Source organism: Salminus brasiliensis, chromosome 15 (assembly GCF_030463535.1).
Source record: "Salminus brasiliensis chromosome 15, fSalBra1.hap2, whole genome shotgun sequence".
Classification (NCBI taxonomy): Eukaryota; Metazoa; Chordata; class Actinopteri; order Characiformes; family Bryconidae; genus Salminus; species Salminus brasiliensis.
Window position 1 is genome coordinate 16,661,065 of NC_132892.1, and position 16,167 is coordinate 16,677,231.

The window sequence follows — 16,167 nt, forward strand, 5'->3', positions numbered from 1 at the left end:
TGAGTGTGTAATTCCTTTACTCTCCTCCTAAACAAAACAGCATGTTTGACACTATTAGATTAAGGAGAAACAGCACTGTTGAATGTGCATGTAGACTGTACATCTGTTGAACACAGAAATAGAGCTGTAAAATGTTTTTATTCAGGTCATTTCACATCGTCTCCAGTAAAAAACCTTGAATGCTGAGGAATGTCAATAATTTGATCATGAAAGTGAAGCAGATTCACACATGTTCTGTATTTACGTTTTATTTAAGTACATATTTCAGATGATATGCAGCTCGTCTACAGCGGGACCGGAAACTCACGCGCATTGAACCGCGATTGCGTTCCAGTGACGTAAGGAAGCTTCGTTTCCGGCGATCACGTGATCGTAGGTATTTGGAGGAGACTCTGAGCTGCTGTTTCGATGCGGCCCTGCTTTCAAAGCTCGAGCCGTGATTCCACACAGAGCTTCGACCGGCCATCCTGCTCTATAGTCCGTAATGTGAGCTTTGTCTTCTTCCTCTTAGGCAGTTGTTGTAGTGCTTGTGCTGTCTGTGTTACTGTACAGTCCTCTGTCTCACTAACCGGCCTTTGCGTTTTTCTCTGTAGCCTCGAGAAACATGGCGACCGCGGAGAAACCAGCTTTCCAGCCGCTCTGCAAGGAAGTCGTCCAGCTTGACCCGTGACTCCTCCAACGCGGCGTCTGAGCTCCAGCACTACCGGCGCGACGGACACCGAGAGCCGTCGTCTCCACTCCCGCACCGGAGAGGGACTGGCGGCGTCTGCGTGACCCCGGAAAAGCCGAGGAGCTCCTCGACCACCACGGCCGTTTTTCCCTCTGCTAACCGCTTCAGCTCCTCAGTGTAAAGTATGGAGGAAGGACGACTCTGTGCTACACTCACACTTTAGTACTTTTGGGGGAGCTGCGTGATTCTTAGCTAGGGCTGCCTCTTAGCTACAGAACATGTGAAATCCCCACACTTGAATTGATCTATTTTTGTTCTCTTTCTTAATATGAATAGAACTATAAATGAGGAGGATTTGGGCTGTGCAGGACTCTCAACACCGTTCATACAAACACTGTCGGACCATAATGCTTTAAAACTCAAGGGAAATGAGATGAGGTCTCTGAACTGAACTACATGAACTGTACATTTAACACCATATTTATGAGAAGAGCTTGACATTGCAGAATAACCTAAACAAATCTAAGATGCAGTAAATGACAGTAACTTTAAATTCAGTCAGCAGATGGACAGGAGCTTGAACCGTGTCCTCTGAATGTGTGTGTGAATATTGTAAATGTGTACTGTATGTGTTCCAGATTCAGTCCTTGTATCTTGCTGGTGTTTTCACTTGTCTTCCTGACCTTGTGAAGAATGTCTCTCTCGGATGTGTCTCAGGTAAGTCTGATTGTTTTGCAGTACCAGTTTCTGCAGGTGGACCAGATTCACTGACCTGCAGCTCGACACAGGAATCTGCAACAACATTGGGTGATGCTGATGGGAACTGTTTCAGTCGTCCTGAGGAGGTGTTTTCTGTTTCTCCTATAGGTTCTTCCATCACGTCCTGGTATTGCTGGTACATCACTGTCAACAATGTGAAATTCAATCTTGCATTATTGTTTTGAGTTTTGTTTCAAATCTGATTTGTAGATCTGTGCTGTGATGACATTGTCTTCAAGTTGGGCACTGGTGCTGAATGCAAAGTTCTGGTTTTATTTTCAGGGCAGTTATTCTATTCACTTTTGTTGTGACAGTGTTGATGTTTATCTAATATTCTGTTTTTTTCTGATTTCAACTGTTACAGTGAAGAAATCTTCCTGCTCTGTTTTTGTTCAACTGCATGATTTTTATTTATTTATTTATTTTCTTCCTCATTCTGCTCTGATTTTGTTTTACACATTTTTGGTAAAGTGATTTTGCTGTTACAGGATTTGCACACTTGTCCATAGGCAGGACATTGTTTCTGTTTCTGTTCATAACCACATCTGGAGAAGGACAGGAACTTGAACTGTGTTCTGTGAATGTGTGTTCTGTTTTCTGTTTCTTCTATAGGTTCTTCCATCTGGCGTCTGGACTGTGAAGAATCATGGCTGGTCATGATGGCAGGTTGCCCTCTCTGAATTCTCACCTTGTTCCACATGTATATGCTTGGTGGGCTCTTTGTCTGTCTGTCATAATAGCTGTTCTGCTTGAGTTGTCTTCTCTGCAGCTTGTCTTGAATCTGTATTTTGCTTTTCTTCTTTGAATGTTCAGTATGTTTGGATTTTTCTCATTGGGCCATCCTTCCATGATCCTTGTGTGTAGTAGGTGCGTCTCTGAATCATTTGCTGTTGCCTTTCGGAATATAATTTGAGAACTGCTGTTCCGAAGCCTTCTGAACTCACATCTACAGATGGTGTACCAGGTATTTTTACATCATAGAGCTTTAGTGTGGGAGCATTTATCAGCAGAGATTTCAGTTTTTCATAGCTTTGTGCTTGACTTGCCACGGAGTGTCATTCCCGAGCAATTTTCTTGTTTTCTGGTGTAGGCATGTGTGTTACAGCTCTCACTTTATCTCTATCTCGATTGAGACCTTCTGCAGAGAGAGCATATGGCCATGTACTGGATTTGTGGTGATCTGATCTTGCACTTGTTGTTGAGTTTCAGGTTCCACTGTCTTTCCCTTTTCAGCACTTGGATGAGTCTGCCATCATGTTTCCTTGACCGTTTCACCCCAGACTAAGATATCGTTTGTAACTTTGACGACACCATCCAGGCCTTTAATAGTCTGCAGTTGATCTTAGAATCCTTTGGAGTGTCCTCAGCTTCAGAGGTATTTCAATCTTCCAGTGGGTATGTTCAATGTGCAGAGCTTGGAATCTTCATCATGATGTTTGATCTGCCAAAATCCTCACCACTGTGACCATGCTGCTTACCCAGTCGTTCGGTTCATGTTTCGTGATTACATTCCTTTTCTCCATTTTTGTGTAGCTCCTCAATGATTGTTGTCTTTCAGGGTAATCAGGACTTTTCTTGGTGGATGAATTATTGGTGAGACCATGGGATCTACTTGAATGTGGTTTTGTCCTGGTAGGAATCCAAGAACAGTGAACAGATCAATGTCTTTCAGAATGTCATTTTACGTTGTGATTCCATGCACTCTTTCAACCACACCTAACATCTCCCATGTCTCACGTCCTAGTATTGCTGGTACTTCACAATCAACAATATGTGAAATTCAATTTAACATTTTTGGCTTTTGTGTTCACAGGTGAGTGGTAGCTTTCCCAGCCGTGACATGCGGTGGCCAGAATATGTGAGTACTCTGCTGAATTCTGCAAATTCTGTTTCTGGTCCCCAAATTCCTCCCGTACACCTCAGTGCTTTCAGTTGGACCCTGAGCTCTCGTGAAGAACAAATGGGGAACATCGGGTAGGTTCTTTCTTGAGACTCAATCCCTGAACTTTTTTCAGCACATTTCTTGTTTCCGTTTCTTCCTCACTAAATTGTAACATAGACTTTTATAAAGGTTGTAGACCTTCACTGCATCTTCCCCAGCGACGTGCGGAAAGGTGGCGCATTGTACTTTTTCAGACTCCTCAACAATCCCACTCTCGGTAAGACACAGGTAAAACTTTTGCACCCACAGTCTCCAGTTTTCGACGAAATGTGCTAAAGGTGGCTGCAGCTGTGCCACTTGCTTGTGTTCTGCTTGGACCGTGTTGGGCTGCTGTGTCCTTTTTAATTAGGCTGCTGTGTCCTGCTTGTGTTTTGCATCTAAATGATGCTGCTGTATCCTGGTTGAATTATGTTGGGCTGCTGTTTTCTGCTTAAACAATATTTCACTGCAGTGTCCTGCTTTAACCATGTTTCACTGCTGTGTTCTGTTTAATTATGCTGCTATTTCCTGCTCGAATGGTGTTGGGCTGCTGTGTCTTGCTTGTGTTTTGCATATAAATGGTTACACTGCTGTGTTTCATATAAATTGTTTTGCTGCTTTGTTGTGCTTGAGCGGTGTTACAGTGCTGTTCATATTCATATATAAACCTTAAAACGTTTCTTCATAATTTATTTTCCTCACTGAATTGTAACATGTTGTAGACCTTCACTGCATCTTCCCCAGCGATGTGCGGAAAGGTGGCGCATTGTACTCCTCAACAATCCCACTCTCGGTAAGAAACAGGTAAAACTTTTGCATCTAAAAATCCAATTTTTGACAGGTTGCCTTGCAAGCACAGTGCTAAAGGTGGCTGCAGCTGTGCCACTTGCTTGTGTTCTGCTTGAACAGTGTTGGGCTGCTGTGTCCTGCTTGTTTTACATGAAGATGATGCTGCTGTGTTGTGCTTGAGCAGTGTTACGGTGCTGTATATATTCATATATAAACCTAAACCTTTTCTTCATTATTTTTGTTCCCTTCATTTCTTCTTTCCCCCATGTGCTGAGCTGCCCCCTGCTGTCTGCTGGTGCAAGTGCATTTGTGTTTGGCTGCTCTTTCCTAACTTGTCCTGCTGTAACCCTTCTAAAAAAGTGTGAATATGGTAAATGTGTACTGTATGTGTGTTCCAGATTCAGTCCTTGTATCTTGCTGGTGTTTACACTTGTCTTCCTGACCTTGTGAAGAATGCCTCTCTCGGATGTGTCTCAGGTAGGTCTGATTGTTTTGCAGTACCAGTTTCTGCAGGTGGACCAGATTCACTGACCTGCAGCTCGACACAGGAATCTGCAACAACATTGGGTGATGCTGATGGGAACTCTTTCAGTCGTCCTGAGGAGGTGTTTTCTGTTTCTCCTATAGGTTCTTCCATTATGTCTCACATTCTAGTATTGCTGGTACATCACTGTCAACAATGTGAAATTCAATCTTGCATTTTTTGGCTTTTGTGTTCACAGGTGAGCGTTAGCTTTCCTAATGGTGACCTGCAGTGGCTAGAATATGTGAGTGGTTTTCAAGCTGAATTCTGGTTTTTTTTCAAATCTGAGTGACTTGTAGACATTTTATGAGATGACATTGCATTCAGCACCAGTGTCCAACTTGAAAACAATGTTCTTGTTTATTTCAAGATTTTCAGTCCAGTTATTCTTTTTACTTTTGTTGTGACAGTGTTGATGTTTGTCTAATATTCTGCTTTTCTGATTTTAACCGTTCTAATGAAGAAATCTTCCTGCTCTGTCTTTTTATTTGCACAGCAGATATTCATGGCCTTTGTCAATGTCTGATCTGTTTCTCTCAGCAACCTTGCCCACAAGGTCTTCCTTAATACCACAAACAGTCCTGTCTCTGAGTCATGCAACTCATTGAATTCATGGTCTTTTGCCTTCTTTAGGTCTGTGGTGTACGCATCAGTGCTTTCAACAGGCCAGAGAAAAGCTGAGGGCTCCTCGAACATCACTGCTAACCGGTCCCTCAGTGTAAAGTATGGACTAAGGACGACTCAGTAGTACACTTCATTGTGTTTGGTTGACCTGCTTGATCGTTACCTACGGCTGCCTCTTTGGTACGTAACATAGGTGACATCCCCACACAATATATATATATATATATATATATATATATATATATATATTATAAAAAAAATTTTTTTTTTTTTTCTTTCTTTTTTTTTCTTGCATATATAAGAATGAGAATAGCTTGACATTGCAGAATAACCTAAACAAATCTAAGCTGCAGTAAATGACAGTAACTTTAAATTCAGTCAGCAGATGGACAGGAGCTTGAACCGTGTCCTCTGAATGTGTGTGTGAATATTGTAAATGTGTACTGTATGTGTGTTCCAGATTCAGTCCTTGTATCTTGCTGTTGTTTTCACTTGTCTTCCTGACCTTGTGAAGAATGCCTCTCTCGGATGTGTCTCAGGTAAGTCAGATTGTTTTGCAGTACCAGTTTCTGCAGGTGGACCAGATTCACTGATCTGCTGCTCGACACAGGAATCTGCAACAACATTGGGTGATGCTGATGGGAACTTTCAGTCGTCCTGAGGAGGTGTTTTCTGTTTCTCCTATAGGTTCTTCCATCTTTAAACCACACCTAACGTCTCACATGTCTCACGTTCTAGTATTGCTGGTACATCACTGTCAACAATGTGAAATTCAATCTTGCATTTTTGATTTGAGTTTTGTTTCAAATCTGATTTGTAGATCTGTGCTGCGATGACATTGTCAACAAAAGGGAATAGAATAACTGGACTGAAAATAAAACAAGAACTTTGCATTCAGCACCAGTGCCCAACTTGAAGACAGTGTTGATGTTTGTCTAATATTCTGTTTTTCTGATTTCAACTGTTCCGGTGAAGAAATCTTCCTGCTCTGCATGATTTATTTTTTTTCCTCATTCTGCTCTGATTGTTTTGTTGGACACATTTTTGGTAAAGTGATTTTGCTGTTATAGGATTTGCACACTTGTCCATAAGCAGGACATTTGTTTCTGTTCCTGTTCATAATCACATCTGGAGAAGGACAGGAACTTGAACTGTGTCCTGTGAATTTGTGTTCTGTTTTCTGTTTCTTCTATAGGTTCTTCCATCTGGACTGTGAAGAATCGTGGCTGGTCATGATAGCAGGTTGCCCTCTCTGAATTCTCACCTTGTCCCACATGTATATGCTTGGTGGGCTCTTTGTCTGTCTGTCTGTCTGTCTGTCTGTCATAATAGCTGTTCTGCTTGAGTTGTCTTCTCTGCAGCTTGTCTTGAATCTGTATTTTGCTTTTCTTCTTTGAATGTCCAGTATGTTTGGATTTTTCTCATTAGGCCATCCTTCCATGGTCCTTGTGTGTAGTAGCTGCATCTCTGGATCATTTGCTGTTGCCTTTCAGAATATAATTTAGCCACTGGCTTTCCCTCCTGCAGAACTGCTGCTCCGAGGCCTTCTGAGCTCGCATCTACAGATGGTGTACCAGGTATTTTTACATCATAGAGCATTTATCAGCAGAGATTTCATTTTTTTATAGCTTTGTGCTCGACTTGCCATGGAGTGCCACAGATGTCATGCTCAAGCAGTTTTATGAGGGGTGCGCTGACTTCAGACAGGTTGGGAATAAACTTGGAAAGGTACTGAATCATGCCCTTTAATCTCATGAGTCCCTGCTTGTTTTCTGGTGTAGGCATGTGTGTTACAGCTCTCGCTTTATCTCGATCTAGATTGAGACCTTCTGCAGAGAGCATATGGCCATGTACCGGATTTGTGATGATCTTTCACTTGTTTTTGTTGAGTTTCAGGTTCCACTGTCTTTCCCTTTTCAGCACTTGGACGAGTCTGCCGTCATGTTTCCTTGACCGTTTCACCCCAGACTAAGATATTGTTCGTAACGTTGACGACACCTTCCAGGCCTTTAATAGTCTGCAATTGACTTTTGGAATACCTGAAGGACCTGAAGCTGAGGACACCCCAAAAGAAGGTCAAAGGAATCTGTATCTTTCAATAGGTATGTTTAATGTGCAGACCTTGGAACTTTCATGATGTTTGATCTGCCAAAATCCTCACCACTGTGACCATGCTGCTTACCCAGTCATTGGGTTCATGCTGTTTGGTGATTTACACCCCTTCATTTTGTGTAGCTCATCAATGATTGTTGTCTTTCAGGGCAATCGGGACTTTTCTTGGTGGATGAATTATTGGTGAGACCATGGGATCTACTTAAATGTGGTGATGTCCTGGTAGGAATCCAAGAACAGTGAACAGATCAATGTCTTTCAGAATGTAATTTTACATTGTGATTCCATGCACTCTTTTAACCACACCTAACATCTCCCATGTCTCACGTCCTAGTATTGCTGGTACATCACCATCAACAATATGTGAAATTCAATTTAGCATTTTTGGCTTTTGTGTTCACAGGTGAGTGGTAGCTTTCCCAGTGGTGACATGCGGTGGCCAGAATATGTGAGTACTCTGCTGAATTCTGCAGTTTCTGGTCCCCGAATTGCTCCCGTATGCTTTCAGCTGGATCCTAAGCTCTTGTGAAGAACAAATGGTGAACATCGGGTAGGTTCTTTCTTGACTCTCAGTAATCCCTGAACTTGTTTTTCAGTTTCTTTCTCTCTGAATTGTAACATGTTGTAGACCTTCACTGCATCTTCCCCAGCGACGTGTGGAAAGGTGGCGCATTGTACTCCTCAACAATCCCACTCTCGGTAAGAAACAGGTAAAACTTTTGCATCTAAAAATCAAATTTTTGACGAGATTGCCTTGCAAGCACAGTGCTGAAGGTGGCTGCAGTTGTGCCACTTGGTTATGTTCTGCTTGGACCGTGTTTGGCTGCTGTATCCTGCTTGTGTTTTGCATCAAACTTGTTACGCTGCTGTGTTCTGCTTGAACAGTGTCACTTGTTCTATATTATAATTTCGCTGCTGTCCTGCTTGTTTTTCATCATTATGCTGCTGTGTCCTGCTTGTGTTCTGCATGAAAATTATGCTGCTGTGTCCTGCTTGAACAGTGTTGGGCTGCTGTGTCCTGCTTGTGTTTTGCATGACCGTTCTGCTTGAACAGTGTCCCTTAACCTTGTTCTGTATATTAATTGTGCTGCTGTGTTCTGCTTGATTGGTATTTTGCTGCTGTGTCCTGCTTGTTTTACATGAAAATGATGCTGCTGGGTTCTGTATAATTAGTTTTGTTGCTTTGTTGTGCTTGAGCGGTGTTACAGTGCTGTTGATATTCCTACATAAACCTAAACCTTTTCATTATTTTTTTTCTTCATTTCTTCTCTTCCCCATGTGCTAAGCTGGCCCCTGCTGTCTGCTGGTGCGAGTGCATTGGTGTTTGGCTGCTCTTTCCTACCCTGTCCTGCTGTAACCCTTCTAACAAGTGTGATTTTCCCCCCCCCCAATTTCCTGAGATAACCTTGCATTCAGCACCAGTGTCCAACTTGAAAACAATGTTCTTGTTGTTTATTTCAAGATTTTTAGTCCAGTTATTCTTTTCACTTTTGTTGTGACAGTGTTGTTGTTTGTCTAATATTCTGTTTTTCTGATTTCAACTGTTCTAATGAAATCTTCCTGCTCTGTCTTTTGATGGCCTTTTATTTGCACCGCAGGTATTCATGGCCTTTGTCAATGTCTGATCTGTTTCTCTCAGCAACCTTGCCCGCACTTGGTCTTCCCTAATATCACAAACACTCCTGTCTCTAATTGAGTCACCTACACTTGCTTGTGTTCTGCTTGGACAGTGTTGGGCTGCTGTGTCCTGCTTTTGTTTTTGCATAAAACTTATGCTGCTGTGTTCTGCTTGAGCAGTGTCACTTATAATAATTTCGCTGCTGTGTTGTGCTTGAACCATGTTGGGCTGCTGTGTCCTGCTTGTTTTGCATTAAAATGATGCTGCTGTGTTCTGTATAATTTGTTTTGCTGCTTTGTTGTGCTTGAGCGGTGTTGCAATGCTGTTCATATTCATATATAAACCTAAACCTTTTCTTCATTATTATTATTATTATTATTATTATTATTATTTTTAGTATTATTATTATTTTTTTTTTCATTCCTTTCTTCTGCCCCCTGCTGGTGCGAGTGCATTTGTGTTTGTCTGCTCTTTCCTACCCTGTCCTGCTGTAACCCTTCAAAAGAGTCTTTGATTCTTGCATATATAAGAATGAGAATAGCTTGACATTGCAGAATAACCTAAACAAATCTAAGCTGCAATAAATGACCGGAACCTTAAATTCAGTCAGTAGAGGGACAGGAGTTTGAACAGTGTCCTCTGAATGTGTGTGTGAATATTGTAAATGTGTATTGTATGTGTGCTCCAGATTCAGTCCTTGTATCTTGCTGGTGTTTTCTTGTCTTCCTGACCTTGTGAAGAATGCACATTTCTTATTTCAGTTTCTTTCTCTCTGAATTGTAACATGTTTTAGACCTTCACTGCATCTTTCCCAGCGACGTGCAGAAAGGTGGCGCATTGGACTTTTTCAGACTCCTCAACAATCCCACTTTTGGTAAGAAACGGGTAAAACGTTTTTTACAAGATTGCCTTGCAAGCACAGTGCTAAAGGTGGCTACAGCTGTGCCACTTGCTTGTGATCTGCTTGAACCGTGTTAGGCTGCTGTGTCCTGCTTGTGTTCTGCCTGAAAATTGTTACACTGCTGTGTCCTGCTTGATGGGTGTTGGGCTGCTGTGTCCTGCTTGAACGGTGTCACTTAACCTTGTTCTGTATAATAATTGTGCTGCTGTGTCCTGCTTGTGTTCTGCCTGAAAATGTTACGCTATTGTGTCCTGCTTGATTTGTATTTCGCTGCTGTATTCTGCTTGTGTCCTGCATCAAAATTCTGCAGCTGTGTCTTGCTTGAACGATATTTCGCCGCTGTGCCACTTTTTTGTGTCCTGCTTGAACAGTGTTGGGCTGCTTTGTCCTGCTTGTGTTTTTCATCAAAACTGTTACGCTGCTGTGTTCTGCCTGACCGATTGTGTTTTGCATGAAAATGGTGGTCATGCTGCTGTGTTCTGTATAAATTGTTTTGCTGCTTTGTCCTAAACCTTTTCCTTATTATTTTTTTGTTTTTTTTATTTTTTTGTAAGAAACTGGTAAAACCAATTTTCAACGAGATTGCCTTGCCAACACAGTGCTGAAGGTGGCTGCAGCTGTGCCACTTGCTTGTGTTCTGCTTGGGCCGTGTTGGGCTGCTGTGTCCTGCTTGTGTTTTGCATCAAACTTGTTACGCTGCTGTGTTCTGCTTGAACAGCGTCACTTAACCTTGTTCTATATAATAATTTCGCTGCTGTCCTGCTTGTGTTTTTCATCAACATTATGCTGCTGTGTTCTGCTTGAACAATATTTCGCTAATGTGTTGTGCTTGAACCATGTTGGGCTGCTGTGTCTTGCTTGTTTTACATGAAACTTATGCTGCTGTGTTCTGTATAAATTGTTTTGCTGCTTTGTTGTGCTTGAGCGGTGTTACAGTGCTGTTCATATTCCTACGTAAACCTAAACCTTTTCTTCATTATTCTTTTCTCCATGTGCTGAGCTGCCCCCTGCTGTCTGCTGGTGCGAGTGCATTTGTGTTTGGCTGCTCTTTCCTACCCTGTCCTGCTGTAACCCTTCAAAAAAGTCTGTTCATTTTTAGCTAGTTTGGATTTGCTCGTGTTCAAACCCAACTGTTTTGTTTCTGTCGTTCTGTTTTGTATTTCATTGAGCACTTTTTTTTCACTTCACTTGATGTCCCTTTGTTTGCACAGCAGATATTCATGGCCTTTGTCTATGTCTGATCTGTTTCTCTCAGCAACCTTGCCCATAACAGGTCTTCCCTAATACCACAAACACTCCTGTCTCTGATTAACAAGTCATGCAACTCACTGAATTCATGGTCTGTGGAAGAAGCCTCTCTGTATGGTTCTCTCGGATGTGCCTCAAGTAAGTCAGATTGTTTTGCAATACCGGCTTCTACAGGTGGACCATATTCACTGACCTGCAGCTCGAAACAGGAATAGGCAACAACACTGGGTGATGCTGATGGACAGGAGCTTGAACTGTGTCCTCTGAATGTGTTTGTGAATATTGTAAATGTGTACTGTATGTGTGTTCCAGATTCAGTTCTTGTATCTTGCTGGTGTTTTCTTGTCTTCCTGACCTTGTGAAGAATGCCTCTCTCTGATGTGTCTCAGGTAAGTCTGATTGTTTTGCAATACCAGTTTCTGCAGATTCACTGACCTGCAGCTCGACACAGGAATCAGCAACAACATTGGGTGATGCTGATGGGAACTCTCAGTCGTCCTGAGGAGGTGTTTTTTGTTTCTCCTATAGGTTCTTCCATCATGTCTCATGTTCTAGTATTGCTGGTACATCACTGTCAACAATGTGAAATTCAATCTTGCATTTTTGGCTTTTGTGTTCACAGGTGAGTGTTAGCTTTCCTAATGGTGACATGCAGTGGCTAGAATATGTGAGCGGTTTTCAAGCTAAATTCTGGGGTTTTGTTTCAAATCTGATTTGTAGATCTGTGCTGTAATGACATTGTCTTTAGACTGGACACTGGTGCTGAATGCAACGTTCTTGTTTTATTTTGATTTTCAGTTCTGTGTTATTTTCACTTTTGTTGTGACTGTCAATGTTTTTTTGATGTATTGAGTTTTTCCAGTTTCAACTTTTCCAATGAAGAAATCTTCCTGCTCTGTCTTTTGTTCAACTGCATGATTTTTTTTTTCTGATTTTTGATTGTTTTGTTTTGTAAAGTGATTTTCTGTTGCAGGATTTACACACTTGGCCAAAGGCAGGACAGTGTTTCTGTTTATGTTCATAACCACATCTGGAGCAGCTTGCTTCTGTTGCTTGTTCATTTTTAGCTAGTTTGGATTTGTTTCTGTCGTTCTGTTTTGTATTTCATTTAGCACTTTTTTTTTTTTTTTTTCACTTCACTTGATGTCCCTTCGTTTGCACAGCAGATATTCATGGCCTTTGTCTATGTCTGCTATGTTTCTCTCCGCAACCTTGCCCACAATAGGTCTTCCCCAATACCACAAGCACTCCTGTCTCTGATTAACGAGTCATGCAACTCACTGAATTCATGGTCTTTTGCCTTCTTCAGGTCTGTGGTGTACGCATCAGTGCTTTCAACAGGCCAGAGAAAAGCTGAGGGCTCCTCGAACATCACTTGCTAACCAGTCCCTCAGTGTAAAGTATGGACTAATGTGAAATTCAATCTTACATTTTTGATTTTTAAGTTTTGTTTCAAATCTGATTTGTAGATCTGTGATGCTGTGATATTGTCTTCAAGTTGGGCACTGGTGCTGAATGCAAAGTTCTTGTTTTATTTTCAGTCCAGTTATTTTATTCACTTTTTGTTGCGACAGTGTTGATGTTTGTCTAATATTCTGTTTTTCTGATTTCAACTGTTCCAATGAAGAAATCTTCCTGCTCTGCCTTTTGTTCAACTGCATTATTTTTTTTCCCTCATTCTCTCTGTTTTATTTTACACATTTTTGGTAAAGTGATTTTCTGTTGCAGGATTTACACACTTGGCCATAAGCAGGACCGTGTTTCTGTTTCTGTTCATAACCACGTCTGGAGCAGCTTGCTTCTGTTGCTTGTTCATTTTTAGCTAGTTTGGATTTGCTCTTTTGTTCAAACCCAACTATTTGTTTTGTTTCTGTCGTTCTGTTTTGTATTTCATTGAGCACTTTTTTTTTCACTTCACTTGATGTCCCTTCATTTGCACAGCAGATATTCATGGCCTTTGTCTATGTTCCATCTGTTTCTCTCAGCAACCTTGCCCATAATTGGTCTTACCTAATACCACAAGCACTCTTGTCTCTAACTAAGGAGTCATGTAACTCCCCAAATTCATGGTCTTTTGCCTTTTTCAGGTCTGTGGAAGAAGCCTCTCCGTATGCTTCTCTTGCATGTGCCTCAGGTAAGTAAGATTGTTTTGTTTCACATTTCTTGTTTCAGTTTCTTTCTTTCTTAATTGTAACATGTTGTAGACCTTCACTGCATCTTCCCCAGCGACGTGCGAAAAGGTGGCGCATTGTACTCCTCAACAATCCCACTCTCGGTAAGAAACAGGTAAAACTTTTGCATCTAAAAATCCAATTTTTGACGAGATTGCCTTGCAAGCACAGTGCTGAAGGTGGCTGCAGCTGTGCCACTTGCTTGTGTTCTGCTTGGACCGTGTTGGGCTGCTGTATCCTGCTTGTGTTCTGCATCAAACTTGTTACGCTGCTGTGTTCTGCTTGAACAGTGTAACTTGTTCTATATAATACTTTTGCTGCTGTCCTGCTTGTTTTTCATCAACATTATGCTGCTGTGTCCTGCTTGTGTTTTGCTTGACCGTTCTGCTAGAACAGTGTCCCTTAACCTTGTTCTGTATATTAATTGTGCTGCTGTGTTCTGCTTGATTGGTATTTTGCTGCTTTGTCCTGCTTGTGTTTTTCATCAAAATTGTTACACTGCTGTTTTCTGCTTGAACGATATTTTGCTGGTGTGCCACTTGCTTGTGTTCTGCTTGAACCGTGTTGGGCTGCTGTGTCCTGCTTGTGTTTTGCACATAAATGGTTACACTGCTGTGTTCTGTATAATTTTTGTTGCTTTGTTGTGCTTGAGTGGTGTTACAGTGCTGTTCATATTCATATATAAACCTAAACCTTTTCTTCATAATTTTTATTTATTTATTTATTTTTCTCACTGAATTGTAACATGTTGTAGACCTTCACTGCATCTTCCCCAGCGATGTGCAAAAAGGTGGCGCATTGGACTTCTCAACAACCCCACTCTCTGTAAGAAACGGGTAAAACATTTGCACCCACAGTCTCCAATTTTCGACGAGATTGCCTTGCAATCACGGTGTTGAAGGTGGCTGCAGCTGTGCCACTTGCTTGTGTTCTGCTTGAACCGTGTTGGGCTGCTGTGTCCTGCTTGTTTTGCATGAAACTGACGCTGCTGTGTTCTGTATAAATTGTTCTGCTGCTTTGTTGTGCTTGAGCGATGTTACGGTGCTGTTCATATTCATACATAAACCTAAAACTTTTCTTCATTATTTTTGTTCCCTTCATTTCTTCTCTTCCCCATGTGCTGAGCTGCCCCCTGCTGTCTGCTGGTGCGAGTGTATTTGTGTTGGTATTTGTGTGGCTGCTCTTTCCTACCCTGTCCTGCTGTGTAACCCTTCTAAAACGTCTGTGATCTCCCCCCCCCCAAACACTCCTGTCTCTGATTAATGAGTCATGCACATCACCGAATTCATGGTCTTTCGCCTTCTTCAGGTCTGTGGTGTACGCATCAGTGCTTTCAAGGGGCCCGAGAAAAGCAGCGGGCTCCTCAAACATCACTGTCGGGTTTTACCCTCTGCTAACCGGTCCCTCAGTGTAAAGTATGGACTAAGGATGACTCTGTGGTACACTTTATTGTGTTTGGTTGACATGCTTGATTGTTACCTACAGGTGTCTCTTTGGTACATAACATAGGTGACATCCCCACACTTGTTGTGTGTGTTTTTTCTTTCTTTCTTTTTTTTTCTTGCATATATAAGAATGAGAATAGCTTGACATTGCAGAATAACCTACACAAATCTAAGATGCAGTAAATGACAGTAACTTTAAATTCAGTCAGCAGATGGACAGGAGCTTGAACCGTGTCCTCTGAATGTGTGTGTGAATATTGTAAATGTGTACTGTATGTGTTCCAGATTCAGTCCTTGTATCTTGCTGGTGTTTTCTTGTCTTCCTGACCTTGTGAAGAATGTCTCTCTCTCTGATGTGTCTCAGGTTGTCAGATTGTTTTGCAGTACCAGTTTCTGCAGGTGGACCAGATTCACTGACCTGCAGCTCGACACAGGAATCAGCAACAACATTGGGTGATGCTGATGGGAACTCTTTCAGTCGTCCTGAGGAGGTGTTTTCTGTTTCTCCTGTAGGTTCTTCCATCATGTCTCACATTCTAGTATTGCTGGTACATCACTGTCAACAATGTGAAATTCAATCTTGCATTTTTGATTTGAGTTTTGTTTCAAATCTGATTTGTAGTTCTGTGCTGTGATAACATTGTCTTCAAGTTGGGCACTGGTGCTGAATGCAAAGTTCTTGTTTTATTTCCAGTCCAGTTATTCTATTGACTTTTGTTGTGACAGTGTTGATGTTTGTCTAATATTCTGATTTCAACTGTTCTAATGAAGAAATCTTCCTGCTCTGTTCAACTGCATGATATTTTTTTTCCTCATTCTGCTCTGATTGTTTTGTTAGACACATTATTGATAGTGATTTTTGCTGTTACAGGATTTGCACACTTGTCCATAAGCAGGATATTGTTTCTGTTTCTGTTCATTACCACATCTGGAGAAGGACAGGAACTTGAACTGTGTTCTGTGAATGTGTGTTCTGTTTTCTGTTTCTTCTATAGGTTCTTCCATCTGGCGTCTGGACTGTGAAGAATCGTGGCTGATCATGATAGCAGGTTGCCCTCTCTGAATTCTCACCTTGTCCTACATGTATATGCTTGGTGGGCTTTTTGTCTGTCTGTCATAATAGCTGTTCTGCTTGAGTTGTCTTCTCTGCAGCTTATCTTAAATCTGTATTTTGCTTTTCTGCTTTGAATGTTCAGTATGTTTGGATTTTTCTCATTGGGCCATCCTTCTATGATCCTTGTGTGTAGTAGCTGCGTCTCTGGATCATTTGCTGTTGCCTTTCGGAATGTAATTTAGCCACTGGCTTTCCCTCCTGCTGAACTGCTGCTCCGAAACCTTCTGAGCTCGAATCTACAGATGGTGTACCAGGTATTTATTTATTTATTT